Raw genomic sequence first — 15,350 nt, forward strand, 5'->3', positions numbered from 1 at the left:
CCAGGATGGGCTGCTGCTGAGCTTGGAGAAGAGAGGCCAGGAGCTAGGCGTGAAAGTACTTCTGGGGCTGCAGTGCACTGTGTGTTCCCTCTCAGGTTTGAACATGAACACTAGAAGTTCTCTTGTTTCTGCTCTGTGAAGGTTGGGATTCACGACATAGGGAAAGATGAAAAGGTTGAGAAGTTGGTCCAGCTTGACGGACAGCCATGACAGTAAGTATCCACATCACAAGCATCTGTCCTTCTGTCCTACTTCTTTCATTCTTTCCTTTTTTTGTCTTGTGCTTAGTCAGATGAGTTGGTACCATTGTGAGACCATATTAAATTGCTACGCTATGCGGAATGGTGGGCTTCCCAGGTGGAAATTTCAGTTCAGTTCAGTTCAGTTGCTCAGTTGTGTCTGACTCTTTATGACCCCATGAATTGCAGCACGCCAGGCCTCCCTGTCCATCACCGACTCCCGGAGTTCACTCAAACTCATGTCCATCGAGTCTGCGATGCCATCCAGCCATCTCATCCTCAGTCGTCCCCTTCTCCTCCTGCCCCCAATCCCTCCCAGCATCAGAGTCTTTTCCAATAAGTCAACTCTTCGCATGAGGTGGCCAAAGTACTGGAGTTTCAGCTTTAGCATCAGCCTTCCAAAGAACACCCAGGGTTGATCTCCTTTAGAATGGACTGGTGGGATCTCCTTGCAGTCCAAGGGACTCTCAATAGTCTTCTCCAACAACACAGTTCAAAAGCATCAATTCTTCGGCACTCAGCTTTCTTCACAGTCCAACGCTCACATCCATACGTGACCACAGGAAAAACCATAGCCTTGACTAGACGGACCTTTGTTGGCAAAGTAATGTCTCTGCTTTTGAATATGCTATCTAGGTTGGTCATAACTTTTCTTCCAAGAAGTAAGCGTCCTTTAATTTCATGGCTGCAATCGCCATCTGCAGTGATTTTGGAGCCCAAAAAAATAAAGTCTGACACTGTTTCCACTGTTTCCCCATCTATTTCCCATGAAGTTACTAGTGAGTGGTAAAGGACCTGCCTCCAATTCAGGAGACATAAGAGACATGGGTTCGATTCCTGGGTTGGGAAGTTCCCCTGGAGAAGGAAATGGCAACCCACTCCAGTATTCTTGCCTGGAAAATGCCAGGGACAGAAGACGCTGGCAGGCTCGAGTCCATGGGATCACAGAAGAGTCAGACATGAGTGAAGTGACTTAAGATGCACACACACAGGGAATGGTAATGTGGCATGTATACATGTGTGTTCAGTTATGTCTGACTCGTTGTGACCCCATGGACTGTAGCCCACCAAGCTCCTCTTTTCATGGAATTTTCCAGGCAAGATTTCTGGAATGGGTTGCCACTTCCTTTTCCAGGGAATCTTCCCTACTCAGGGATCAAACCTGTGTCTCTTGCATCTTCTGCATTGGCAGACAGATTCTTTATCGCTGGTGCTACCTGGGAAGTCCAGTGTGGCATAAGAGGGCATAATATTCAAGTGTTTTAGAAATTTGAGTTACCTATGGATAGTTTTAAATTTTTAAATGGAAATATCAAAATCTGATTATTTTTCCAGAGGTTAAAAGCTGATTTTTCATAAAGTATTATCTTGGTGAAGGCAGATAAATTATTCATAGTGGATGTTCCAGTTCCTGAGAAAACTGCATGGAGAATTTGAATTTATATAATTGCAAATGCCCCATTTGTTAAAGACCAGAGGAAGATTTAACCTAGCAGTTCTGACACAATAGAGAGTAGTAGATGAGTTTCTGCCTTATACTCACTAAAAAGTACTTCAGTAAAAATTTCCATATTTCAAAAATGTGTAAGTGAAATGCCAGAATAGTTTGAATCAGTGACAGAGAGTTTTTAGGACGTAGATTTTTTTTTGAAAAGTCCTAATAATCTGGAAGAGATCAGCCCTGGGATTTCACTGGAAGGACTGATGCTGAGGCTGAAGCTCCAATACTTTGGCCACCCCATGCGAAGAGTTGACTCATTGGAAAAGACTCTGATGCTGGGAGGGACTGGGGGCAGGAGGAGAAGGGGACGACAGAGGATGAGATGGCAGGATGGCATCACTGACTTGATGGACATGAGTTTGGGTGAACTCTGGGAGTTGGTGATGGACAGGGAGGCCTGGAGTGCTATGATTCATGGGGTCGCAGAGAGTCAGACACGACTGAGCAACTGAACTGAACTGAATTGAATAATCTGGCAAATCAATTAAAGGAAAATCTAACTCCCTTCCTGCTTTAATTAGAATACTGCCAGTTTACAGGGAAAGGTAATATTCAGTGTGTTTCAAAGTACTGAGTACTTAAATTTTTAAAGAGAAATTTTACTAAGAAAGCTTGGTAAATCAAGAAAATGAGAAGTTTTATCTTTTGCTCAAAAGTAGAAAATATATTATGATCAACCCAGGGACATGGGTTACCTTAATTATGAATTTGTATCCTCCTGTAGTCAAGCTGTACAATTTTGCATGGAGTATATATTGGGAAAATGGTACAGTATTCAGTGTAGTACTCAAAATTCCATTCGTTAAGTGCACAAAGTTAGAAATTTCTGAGGACTCTATTTAGCAATATTTGACACCTCTTAACTATGTATAATCTCTCCATGGCGGATCCAGCAAAGCACAGCCACTGCTTCTTACCTTGAACAAGGTACCCCCTCCTGACCTTGAACATGGAGTAGCTCCTCTCGGCCTTCCTGCACCCGTGCAGCCGCCGCTCCGTGGTCTGATAGACAGAGCACCTGATGAACAAGGAACGGAGGTTCCTGACATTGTATAGGAGACAGGGATCAAGACCATCCCCATGGAAAAGAAATGCAAAAAAGCAAAATGGCTCTCTGAAGAGGCCTTACAAATAGCTGTGAAAATAAGAGAAGCGAAAGTAAAGGAGAAAAGGAAAGATATAACTATCTGAATGCAGAGTTCCAAAGAACAGCAAGGAGAGATAGGAAAGCCTTCCTCAGCGATCAGTGCAAAGAAATAGAGGAAAACAACAGAATGGGAAAGACTAGAGATCTCTTCAAGAAAATTAGAGATACCAAGGGAATATTTCATGCAAAGATGGGCTTGATAAAGGACAGAAATGGTATGGACCTAACAGAAGCAGAAGATATTAAGAAGAGCTGGCAAGAACACACAGAAGAATTACACAAAAAAGATCTTCATGACCTGGATAATCACAATGGTGTGATCATTCACCTAGAGCCAGACGTCCTGGAATGTGAAGTCAAGTGGGCCTTAGAAAGTATCACTAAGAATAAAGCTAGTGGAGGTGATGGAATTCTAGTTGAGCTATTTCAAATCCTGAAAGATGGTGCTGTGAAAGTGTTACACTCAATATGCCAGCAAATTTGGAAAAGTCAGCAGTGGCCACAGGACTGGAAAAGGTCAGTTTTCATTCCAATCCCAAAGAAAGGCAATGCCAAAGAATGCTCAAACTACCGCACAATTGCACTAATTGCACACGCTAGTAAAGTAATGCTCAAAATTCTCCAAGCCAGGCTTCAGCAATACGTGAACAGCGAACTTCCAGATGTTCAAGCTGGTTTTAGAAAAGACAGAGGAACCAGAGATCAAATTGCCAACATCTGTTGGATTATCAAAAAAGCAAGAGAGTTCCAGAAAAACATCTACTTCTGCTTTATTGACTATGCCAAAGCCTTTGACTGTGTGGATCACAATAAACTGTGGAAAATTCTGGGAGAGATGGGAAAACCAGACCACCTGACCTGCCTCTTGAGAAACCTATATGCAGGTCAGGAAGCAACAGTTAGAACTGGACATGGAACAACAGACTGGTTCCAAATAGGAAAAGGAGTACGTCAAAGCTGTATATTGTCACCCTGCTTATTTAACTTATATGAAGAGTACATCATAAGAAACACTGGGCTGAATGAAGCACAAGCTGGAATCAAGATTGCCAGGAGAAATATCAATAATCTCAGCTATGCAGATGACATCACCCTTATAGCAGAAAGTGAAGAGGAACTCAAAAGCCTCTTGATGAAAGTGAAAGAAGAGAGTGAGAAAGTTGGCTTAAAGCTCAACATTCAGAAAACTAAGATCATGGCATCTGGTCCCATCCCTTCATGGGAAATAGATGGGGAAACAGTGAAAACAGTGGCTGAGTTTATTTTTGGGAGCTCCAAAATCACTGCAGATGGTGACTGCAGCCATGAAATTAAAAGATGCTTACTCCTTGGAAGGAAAGTTATGACCAACCTTGATAACATATTCAAAAGCAGAGATATTACTTTGCCAACAAAGGTCCATCTAGTCAAGGCTATGGTTTTTGAAGTAGTCATATATGGAGGTGAGAGTTGGACTGTGAAGAAAGCTGAGTGCTGAAGAATTGATGCTTTTGAACTATGGCATTGGAGGAGACTCTTGCGAGTCCCTTGGACTGCAAATAGATCAAAACCAGTCAGTCCTAAAGGAATTCAATTCTGAATATTCATTGGAGAAACTGAAGCCCCAATCCTTTGTCTACCTGATGTGAAGAGCTGACTCATTGGAAAAGACCCTGATGCTGGGAAAGACTGAAGGCAGGAGGTGAAGGGGACGACAGAGAATGAGATGGTTGGATGGCATCACCAACTTGATGGATGTGAGTCTGAGCAAGCTCTGGGATTTGGTGATGGACAGGGAAGCCTGGCACGCTGAATTCCATGGGGTGGCAAAGAGTCAGATACGACTGAGTGACTGAACTGAACGGATATGTGTATATATGTATAATATATATGTGTGTGTGTATATATATATGTATTTATAAGTGTGTGTATATACATCCCCATTCCCACCCCTCTAGGTCTTCACAGAGCACTGCGCTGAGCTCCCTATGCTATACACCAGCTTTCCCCTAGCTGTCTGTTCTACATGTCGGAATGTGTATATGTCAGGGCTACTCTCTCAGTTCATCCCAGCTTCCCTCCCCCCCTCTACCCTGGCCACAAGTTTCATCTGTCATCCATGTCTCTTCACGTCCTGCAAATAGGTCCGTCTTGCCTCTCGGTAACATGGAGATGGTAGCTGCTCTGACCACACTTCCTGGCTACTAACAGAAAAAATCTTTCCTTTGTCTTTCTTGCTTTCATTCTTGCTTTTTAAGAAGGAAATTTGATAAGGGTATGAATTTGGCCATAGTTTCTGAGGACCACAGGCTTTCTCCTTGAGTGATTGGGTTAGTAATCCTCATGCTCTATGTCTTTATGAGGCCTGTAGGTAGATAAGTGGTTGAGTCAGATGGTGTTTTTTTGGATCTTTAGCCCTTTAAAATTGATGACAACCAGAAGCATGCTTCTCCAGACTTCAGAGCAATGATAAAACAGAATCATTTGTAATTACAACACTTTATATCTCATAGGAGATGAATGCTATTATTTCTCTGTATTGTGAAAATACCTGGGAGACCACCCCTTCATTTGATTCCTGAGGAAGATCTTGAAAAAGGTTCACTGTGTGTCTTTGGAAGTGGGGTCACCAAGACACTTGAGGCACCAACCCATGCTGGGATTTCTGCTGATTTAACTTGTTGATCAGTTTTACTCCAGTGAAGGGGTTCACCCCCACTAGCTGGGGTTTCACACATGCATGTCAAGTTCTGGGAGTGGCTCACATGGTACAAGTCTTGAGTCTGACCTTTAATTCAGAGTCCACAGCCTCCAGGCTACAGACTGGTACCTCCTGTGAGATCTGTGGTGGTATTAGATTAAAAATAAAGGGCACAATAAATGAAATGTGCTTGAATCATCCCCAAACCATCCTCCCATCCCCAGTCCATGGAAAAATTGTCTTCCACAAAACCAGTCCCTGGTGCCAAAAAGGTTAGGGGCATCTGAAGTCTAATATACACATTTTAAAATTTATTTATTTTATATTTTGGTGGTGCTGGGTCTTCATTGCTGTGCAGGTTTTTCTCTAGTTGCAGAGAACGGGAGCTATTCTCTAATTGTGGTGTGCAGGCTTCTTGCTGTGGAGCAAAGACGTGAGGGCTTGCAGGTTTCAATAATTGTGGTACCTGGGCTCAGTAATTGCAGCTTCTGGGCTCTAGAACATGGGCTCAATAATTGTGGCACGTGGGCCTAGTTGCTCCGTGTCATGTGGGATCTTTCCAGACCGGGGATTGAACCCATATCTCTTGCATTGGCAGGTGGATTCTTCACCAGTGAACCACCAGGGAAGCCCTAATATACAGTTTATATAACAAATAAAATTCAGATTGTCTCAGAACTCTGACTATATATGAAAGATAAGAGTGAATTTGTGTAAAACCAATCCTCCTACAAGCTTCTTTGTTAAAAGAACTGCCTCCTGCCAACACCATGGAAACCAGGCATAGCTTCTTGCGGATAGTGTTGGTCAGCCACTAGGCTTAGGCCACAGCTCCCCCGTCATGCTGGGGCAGGGTTAGTGCTTTCCTCAGCAGATTCCTGACATGACGAATCCTGCTGCCAGCTTCCTACGTCTTACACCTGCAATATTAAGGCTTGTGATGAAGCCTAGTACTTATCTCCTGCCTAGGCTGAGCTGGCAAGCTACGGCTGGAGACGAAATTCTGCCATAGCATACAGTGCTCTTAAGGTCCTCAGCAGGACACACCTGGGAGGTGCCTGTCTTTCAGAGTCAGCTGTCTGGCCCTGTGAGATGGCTGTGGGCTCCGTAAGAGAGGGATGGGGTGAGGGAGACTAGTATACCTGCTGCTGACCCTGCATCCACACGCCTTCCCCCAAGGAACACGATCACACGCATGCCCTGTTTGCATGACGCCCGTGTTTGCGCAGTGTTCCTCAGGTTGCTTTGCATCTGTGGTGTATGCGGTGGTGACAACACAAATACGCACAGTGAGCAGTTTCCTGAAAATGAGACAATTTGTTCAATTCATCCTACAAACGGTGGAGTGTCTGCCCACTGTGTAATATATAGAATAGAGTGGATTGTCTTATGGTTATAACATATCCTGGTTTCTGTCTGGCAGGGGGAGTAAGATCTATACCCTAACGATGCTAATGAAACATACCCGTGGTAAGGAAAAATATAAAAGGTGCTCTGAGAGTTATAGAAGGAAAAGAAATGACTTCTCCTGCAAGGATTTTTGAAGGCTTTAAGACTAAGTATAACTGAAGTGTTGAAAGACCAACTAAATGGCCTTCTTCCTTGAACTGGAAAAGCAAGGGGGAATAGAGCAGAAAATGAATTTGGCTAGATGAGAATGCTTACAGGAGGTATAGTGAAAAATTGAAATACAAGTTTTATCAAGAGCTCAGAAGGCCTTCGAAGCCAGGCTAAATAATGTGAGTATTACTGGAATTAGTCCCCAGGAAGTGTAATCTGGCCATAGTGTTTGAAGGGTTTTGGCATAGGAAGACACGTTACAGGACTGACAGAATCTGGGTGAATGGTGCAAATTTTTCATGCCCCTTGGATTGAATAAAATACAAATTGGGATATAAAATCCCATCTACACAGAAGGAGATGAGAAGCATCGTTAAACATAACTCATCTACTCGTTACTAGGGCCAGTAATCATATTACTGGGGTCCTAGCAAAAAAACACTGGAAAAGACAATGGCACCCCACTCCAGTGCTCTTTCCTAGAAAATCCCATGGACGGAGGAGCCTGGTGGGCTGCAGTCCATGGGGTTGTTAAGAGTCAGACACGACTGAGTGACTTGACTTTCACACATTGAAGAAGGAAATGGCAACCCACTCCAGTGTTCTTGCCTGGAGAATCCCAGGGACGGGGAAGCCTGGTGGGCTGCCGTCTCTGGGGTCGCACAGAGTCGGACACGACTGAAGAGACTTAGCAGCAGCAGCAGCAGCAGCAGCAGCAGGAAAACATAACAAAGGCCATTATCAGAGCTAATGGAACTAAATGTAAAAACATATTAAACATATTGTTGTACCTTGGTAAGCTGTCTTGACTTTGTGTTTGTACCACTTCAATTTGTGGTTTTGAATATTTAGATAATAAAGTAGGTCAACAAACTTGCTTGAAACCTCTAGCCCTGGTGAATGGACATTCATTACAATATGACATCTACCTTTGCCATTTTAGTTATTATTACTCACATGATTACATCCAAAAAGGATTATGATTAAAGAGAAACAAACAGTAGTTTTTTAGATTTTTTTTTTTGGGGTGCTCTGCACAGCATGTGGGATCTTAGTTCCCTGACCGGGTTGAATCCACACTGGTTGCATTCAAAGTGCAAAATCTTAACCACCAGACCACCAGGGAAGTCTGGCAAACAAACAGTATTAAAGACAGGGTAAAGGGTCGATGACAGTTATGATGGTTCAGAACAAAGTTTCTCCTAACATTTTCAGGAAGCCAAGTAAATATTGTTATGATAAAGTACAACCCTCAGTAGCAGATTGTTTGGAGAAAAATTCATTTTCTTTACACTAAGCACTGTGAGAAATATACTGCTCATTATAAAAAGAACATTGAATAAAACATGAATAATGTTGTCAATCTGAGCTTCACAGAAGGTAAAATGGTTCTTTATGCAGTCACTTCACATAATAACCTCTAAGAAAAATCAGAAAAGAAAAATGAATTACAATTCTGTGAAGCCACTTCTGTGGTAAATTACAGTAATTAGTTCAGATGTAGATTCTCTGATATGATTTAGTAAATGAATGAAGCTTAAGGATCCAAGCAGTGCTTCTCAAAATGTAATCTTCACCATCTTTTGTGATGTCTGTTGTACAGTCTTATGATCAGCATTGCTGGAACCTCAGAAATATACATTTTTAATATGACTCCCAGTGAGTATGCATGTCTGTATTTTCACAGAAAATACAGAATTTGAGAACCACTGCAGACTTTATTTTGGGGGGCTCCAAAATCACTGCAGATGGTGACGGCAGCCATGAAATTAAAAGGTGCTTGCTCCTTGGAAGAAAAGTTATGACCAACCTAGACAGCATATTCAGAGAAGGCAATGGCACCCCACTCCAGTAGTCTTGCCTGTAAAATCCCATGGACGGAGGAGCCTGGTGGGCTGCAGTCCATGGGGTCGCGAAGAGTCAGACATGACTGAGTGACTTCACTTTCACTTTTCACTTTCATGCATTGGAGAAGGAAATGGCAACCCACTCCAGTGTTCTTGCCTGGAGAATCCCAGAGATGGGGGAACCTGGTGGGCTGCCATCTATGGGGTCACAAAGAGTTTGACACAACTGAAGCAACTTAGCAGCAGCAGACAGCATATTAAAAAGCAGAGACATTACTTAGCCAACAAAGTCCGTCTAGTCAAAGCTATGGTTTTTCCAGTAGTCATGTTTTGATGTGAGAGTTGGACTATAAAGAAAGCTGAGTGTCAAAGAATCGATGCTTTTGAACTGTGGTGTTGGAGAAGACTCTTGAGAGTCCCCTGGACAGCAAAGAGATCCAATCAGTCCATCCTAAAGGAAATGAGTGCTGGGTATTCATTGGGAGGACTAATGTTGAAGCTGAAACTCCAATACTTAGCCCACCTGATGTGAAGAGCTGACTCATTTGAAAAGACCCTGATGCTGGGAAAGATTGAAGGTGAGAGGAGAAGGGGATGACAGAGGACAAGATGGTTGAATGGCATCACCAACTCAATGGACATAAGTCTGGGTAAACTGCAGGAGTTGGTGATGGACAGGGAGGCCTGGCGTGCTGCAGTCCATGGGGTCACAAACAGTTGGACCGGACTGAGTGACTGAACTGAACTGAACTGAACTGATCTTGAAAAATAGTTGAATAGCTGTCTCTTAATATCTCTTGAATGTATATTTTCACAATTGGGATTTTGTCAGGAAATACAAATCAGTAGCTTCATCAAAAGCTAATAAGTTTCTAAAACTCAGATACTCTATTTTTGACCAAGAGCAGATCTGTATTTTTTGGATAGGAAAGCTGGCTATGTGTTTCGAAGAGTATGCTTGCCCAGATGGACACCATCTTTCTGCAACTAATTGGTGGCTTCTGGGGCTTTCCTACCATGAGTTACATCATAGACTTCTCAGCTAGGGGTGACATAGAAATAAATGAGATTTGCCTTACCTCACATGTTCCCAGATTTGAATTAATTAAAGATGGAAGAAAATCTAATTTTTCAAGGTAGTAGCAGTTGATAGCATGGACAACCTAATGCTCATATTATCCATTCTTTATTTAAAAATGTGTAGATAAATAAAAGAGCCAATAAAATTTGCATGCAGAAGGGTTTTCATCTAATTGTAGTCTCCCTTGAAAGAATTCTGTCCTACTTTGCTACCCTGGGTAGCACTATCCAACCAGGCAGCATCTTTGTATGAAATCCACAGAGAAAGCAGTCTGGGCGAGCTTCCCTACTGCCTGCATTGAAAAGTTACCAGCTTTCCAGAAGAGCCCAGGGCACTGGATTCCCTCCCTGGAAACCATGTCATGCTATCTGAGGACAGTTTTAACTTGTTCCTGGCTGAGAAAGTACAAGAGGGTTTCATTACACAATCTTGAGGTTTACAGACAGGAGATGTGTAGACACAAAAGGACTGTTATTTTCTGTTACAATTGGAGATGATGCTTAGCCTTGCTTATTTCATTTATTTGGGTCAAGCTGATTTCTCTTATATCCAGATATTGTTCATAATCAGTATTTATTGTTTGAACAGAAATACCCTAAAATTTTTGATAAAATTTAGCTCCCATTTGACCTGTTTAGTCATTATGGATACAAAGTTACTTCTCTGTTTCTTTGCAAGAGAAAATGATTAACTGTTTACCCACCATGATTTAAATAAGTACATGGCTCAGGCAATTCATATGTAATTTCTGTTTCCATCAAAGACATGCACATAAGATATTAATAACTGCATTCTATTTCCCTAGGTGTAATGAAAAAGTAATTTCAGTATTCTAAATTGATTGCTAATGCTCTAGTGAAAAATTAACCCTTTCTGCATGAGTAGTATCAGGCTGAACAAATATGAAACAGCATTTTTCTTTCATAGTTTACACATTTGTCAGATATTTGTCTTATCTTTTACATGTCAGTAACAATAGCATGTAAGGAATTTTTATATTCTTCTTGGAACAAGGCTGTATTCCTTTTTCTTCCCCTGGGAGTTAGGAAAGCTGTCATTTATTTTCTAGGGCAGGGGTCTCCAACCTCTGAGATCTAATCCCTGATGATTAGATCAGGGTGAAGCTGATGTAATAATAATAGAAATAAAGTATACAATAAATGTGTAATGTGCTTGAATCATCCTGAAGCCATTTCTCCTTCCACCATGGAAAAATATTCTTCCACGAAACCAGTCCCTGGTACCTAAAAGGTTGGGGACCACTGTTCTAGGGTATTAATTCTAATGCTCTCCTATTGCTTGCATCTTTTTATGTTGAATACTGAGATGTAGAGATATACAGTTGCGTGTGCCCTGACTTAAGTCTGCGCTGTCTCTGATTTGAAATCTAAATGAATGTTGCCATCATTTATCATCTGTGATGTTTTTATTGTCATGCATAAATAAATAAAGACTCATATTGAACAGACAAGCAAGATATACATGGTAGAATCAGTAAATAATTTCACAAGCCCAATTTAAAGTAGAATAGATTCAATTTTAAGCCAGATAGTCCCCAATAGTATCAGGCACTTGGACCAGGGAAAAAAGTACTTTTGCTTATAGCATTTTGCAGTAGTCAAAGTTATTTTCTTTGGTAGTTGACACTCTTGAGATTAAAAAAATAAAAAAGACCAGTAAAATTGACATTAAAGAACAAAGCCGAGGATAATTAAGGTTCTGGTTGACAAACCTAGCAGTTAAGAGCTGGGGGCCTGAAAGTTGAACGTGGGCCACAACTTACTAGCTGCATGACCTTGAGGAAAGTTATTGAACTATTTTTCCTTCTTAAATAGTCATTTTTTTCATTGGTTAAAATCGGGGCTTAATGTTGTGAGGAGTAAATGAGATGGTCCTTGTACGTGTGTAAATGAAGAAAGGACTTAGATTCAAAGTGAGTAAAAAGATGAAATTACTGACACACATAACCAAGGGTAGAAAAGGGAGTATTGAACTAGGTCTTAGGAAAGCACTAGGGTTATGAAGTATATGCCCAAACCCTACCAGACCCCCTCTCTTCCTCTCTTGTTCCCTGCTTCTTTCTTTGTGTATGTGGCTCCAAGAGGTGAAGGTTACAATCATCGCATCCCTAGGGCTTGCGTTTTTACAGTTTTGCTGTTAAAGAGAAGAAAGCTTCCTTTGTTCTGTGTCCAGATTGGAAAATACTGGAGAGTGTTCCAATTGCTTGGGCCTTTAGCCAATTTCTGAATCGTTTTCTTTTTATATGTGATAAGGTCCACTACCAAGCTTGGCCAGCATTAGCTCAGTGGTTATGCCTTTCTGTAGACTCTCAGCATCCCAAGACTGGCATATCCACCACAAACATAATTAGAAAAGCAGTTTTCAAAGGGAAGTGGAGAGGGGTCAACTTAGAAAGAAATCAAACGGTAACATCTGGTACAGTAGGCAAAACCTAGTGTCTGGTTTGGGGAAGCTACCAATGTGCAGTGTGTTTCTTTTGTGGCTTTGTTGTTTTTATTGTTTAAGTGATAGAATCGTCTTCTGTCTCCTTTCTAAACGAGATTTTTTTCTTTTTGCTATAGACTTCTGATCCAAGGGAAAGTACTGCCAACAGCGGGCAAAATTGCCAAGTCAATAAATTATCTTCTCCAGTTTCTTTGCTCTCTCTCTGCCAAGGATCACTCACACGGGCCTGCCTCCCTTCGAATGACGCAGACTTCAAAATTACTTCTCCCACTATCTAGTTTTGATAAAACCACCTACCTCCAGATAGGATGAATCCCACTAGCCTTCAACAAGGTTATGTTCTTTTCAAAAGAGAAGCTTCACATCTTAACGCATCTTTAGCTAAGGCCGTGTGTCTGAATTTGAAAGGTTAGCAGTGAGTGTGGAGACTGTCCATGTCTTTTGCCCACAGGGCTCACTGCTTCTTCTCCACAACACTGATTTTTGTGTTGTGTTTCCCCACAACACAACACTCCACATTTTGCTTTTCCTTCACCCAGTACTCCTTCTGCTACATCCTCCAGGGATCTTAGCAGCTTAACTCATTTGCTGAAAAACAAGTCACACTGTCATAGGAAATATATTAATATTTTTCAGGATCCCTGAAATGGCATCTGAAACATGTCATACAGAGATGAAAACTTACATTAAGTTCAAACTACTTGTGGATAGTGATAATAGAAGTGAAATTCCAAGCCTCATACTGGGGGAAAGGTAAACAAAAGTAAGCCATGCCTTTCTACATAGGTGGTTATATACTCTATTGCAGACAATGTTATACTTCTGGACTACAAAGACCCCAGCTCTGGCTCTGGGTTCATCTGCAAGGAAGTGATAATTTTGAGAGGGGAAGACAGAAATACTGCATGCATAAACCTAGAGAATACAAGGAAGAGAGAGGATATAGAGTGAGAGAGAAGACTTCATTTAAGAAATATTGCAGCTATGAACCGATGGTGAAGTCTAGGAATTTTGTCACAGCTGAGAAATCTAGAAGAGACCCCTTCTCCTTTTTTTCATGTGTATTGATAATTAAACAGATGAATGTGAGATTTCTGTACTAGCTGGAATTTTGGCCTGTGAATATTGTTAGGGCGTGTCTTTGTTTCTCAAACTTCCTTTTTGGATAATTTCACTTTCAGTAAGCTGAGTCACTGATGATCAGCAAGAAAATAAGTGCTAAAACTGGGAAGGTCAGCTGAAGTGAAATAGTCATTCAAATGTACTATCTCATAGACTACTAGATGCTTCTGACAACACTGTGTGAGTATATCCCACAAAAGTATCAATAGCAAAACTTGCTTGTAGGTCAAAAGCTATTCTGAACTTCTGTTACTTTCGGTTGAAGGTTAGATTGTTGAAGGGCCTCTAGACTCTCAGGTTTGGCTTTGGACTGAAATAGTGAGATGGTTGAAACCAGTGAGACAGTTGGCTATCTCTGGCTTGAAGATGAGTGTCTATCAAATGCCCTTTTCAGTGAAACCACCACTGTGTTAGGTCTACAGAGGATTAGCCCTTACATGGGAAACTTTGAGGTCTGAGAGGACAAAGACAGTCAAGCCCAACTGCTATGAATTTTTTTCATGTCTGAGTCTTTGACCAGGTCCTTTGGCTATAAAGTTTGGTACAGCTGTCCCTCATTTTTGAATTGAACTCTTGTGATTGTTTTATGTGACTTGTGTTAATGTCTAACTCTGCCTAAGTAGATACCATACAATACCCATTTAGAAATGTAGCCTAGAAATACCATTTATTTTCTCGGGAAACATGATCTTTAGGGAAAAAAAAAAAAGAATTCATTTGTAACTTTGTAGTGATGGACATGGTAAGGATGTTAGTGTTGAAAAAAAATCATTTTTCTTTCACATGATTATGATCATCAAGTTTATAATCCTTGATAGTTACATCAAACTCAACAGTTTCACATCATTCTGATAATATATTCTTGCTGGATCTGCATTCCTATCTGATGTCTTTTACTTTTTTTTTTTTTTCCTTTCTTTGTTAGGAAGGGAAGGAAAAAAAGGCAGTAGAACATAGACTGAATGGAATAAAAGTGCTTTGTAGTTTCTTTGACAGAAATTCATCGAGATGTGAGGACAGCGGGTTTATCTCACAAGACTCTGCTGTAGTCCAGCATCCAAGACGTGCATAACTCACACCCGAACATGATGTGATACAGCTGCTCACTGGTGACAAAGGAACTTATCAGAGGCCGATGTGATGGATATAATGTGTAGAGCCTTCCAGGAGGTCTTCAATAAATTATGTACATCCCATGTACTCAATTTCCCAAAGAGAAGCATGTTTATGGATGGTGTATCCTCGTTCATGTATTCTAAGCCAAGATGGAACTCTCAAATTTTCATAGGCTTAATATCATAGAGGGGGCCAGGAATGTAACATGCGGCTTTTTCTTATACTGTTCATGAGATGGTTATAATTGTGGTGATGACTTTTTAAAAATATTTGTTTATTTATTTATGGCTGTGCTGGGTCTTTGTCACTGTTCGTTGGCTTTCTCTAGTTGCAGTGAGCAGGGTCCCCTCTCTAGTTGCAGTGCATGGCCTTCCCTTGCTGCGGAACACAAGCTTTAGGCGTGTGGGCTTCAGTAGTTGCAGAGTGCAAGCTCAGTAGTTGTGACTGGGCTTCGTTGCTTCATGGCATGGGGGATCTTCCCAGATCAGGGTTTGAACCTGTGTCTCCTGAATTGGCAGGTGAATTCTTAACCATGGGATCATGAGGGAAGCCCTGTGGTGATGAATTTTGTACATCATCTCTTTTATACAA

The sequence above is a fragment of the Oryx dammah genome, unplaced genomic scaffold (assembly GCF_014754425.2).
Source record: "Oryx dammah isolate SB20612 unplaced genomic scaffold, SCBI_Odam_1.1 HiC_scaffold_18, whole genome shotgun sequence".
NCBI lineage: Eukaryota > Metazoa > Chordata > Mammalia > Artiodactyla > Bovidae > Oryx > Oryx dammah.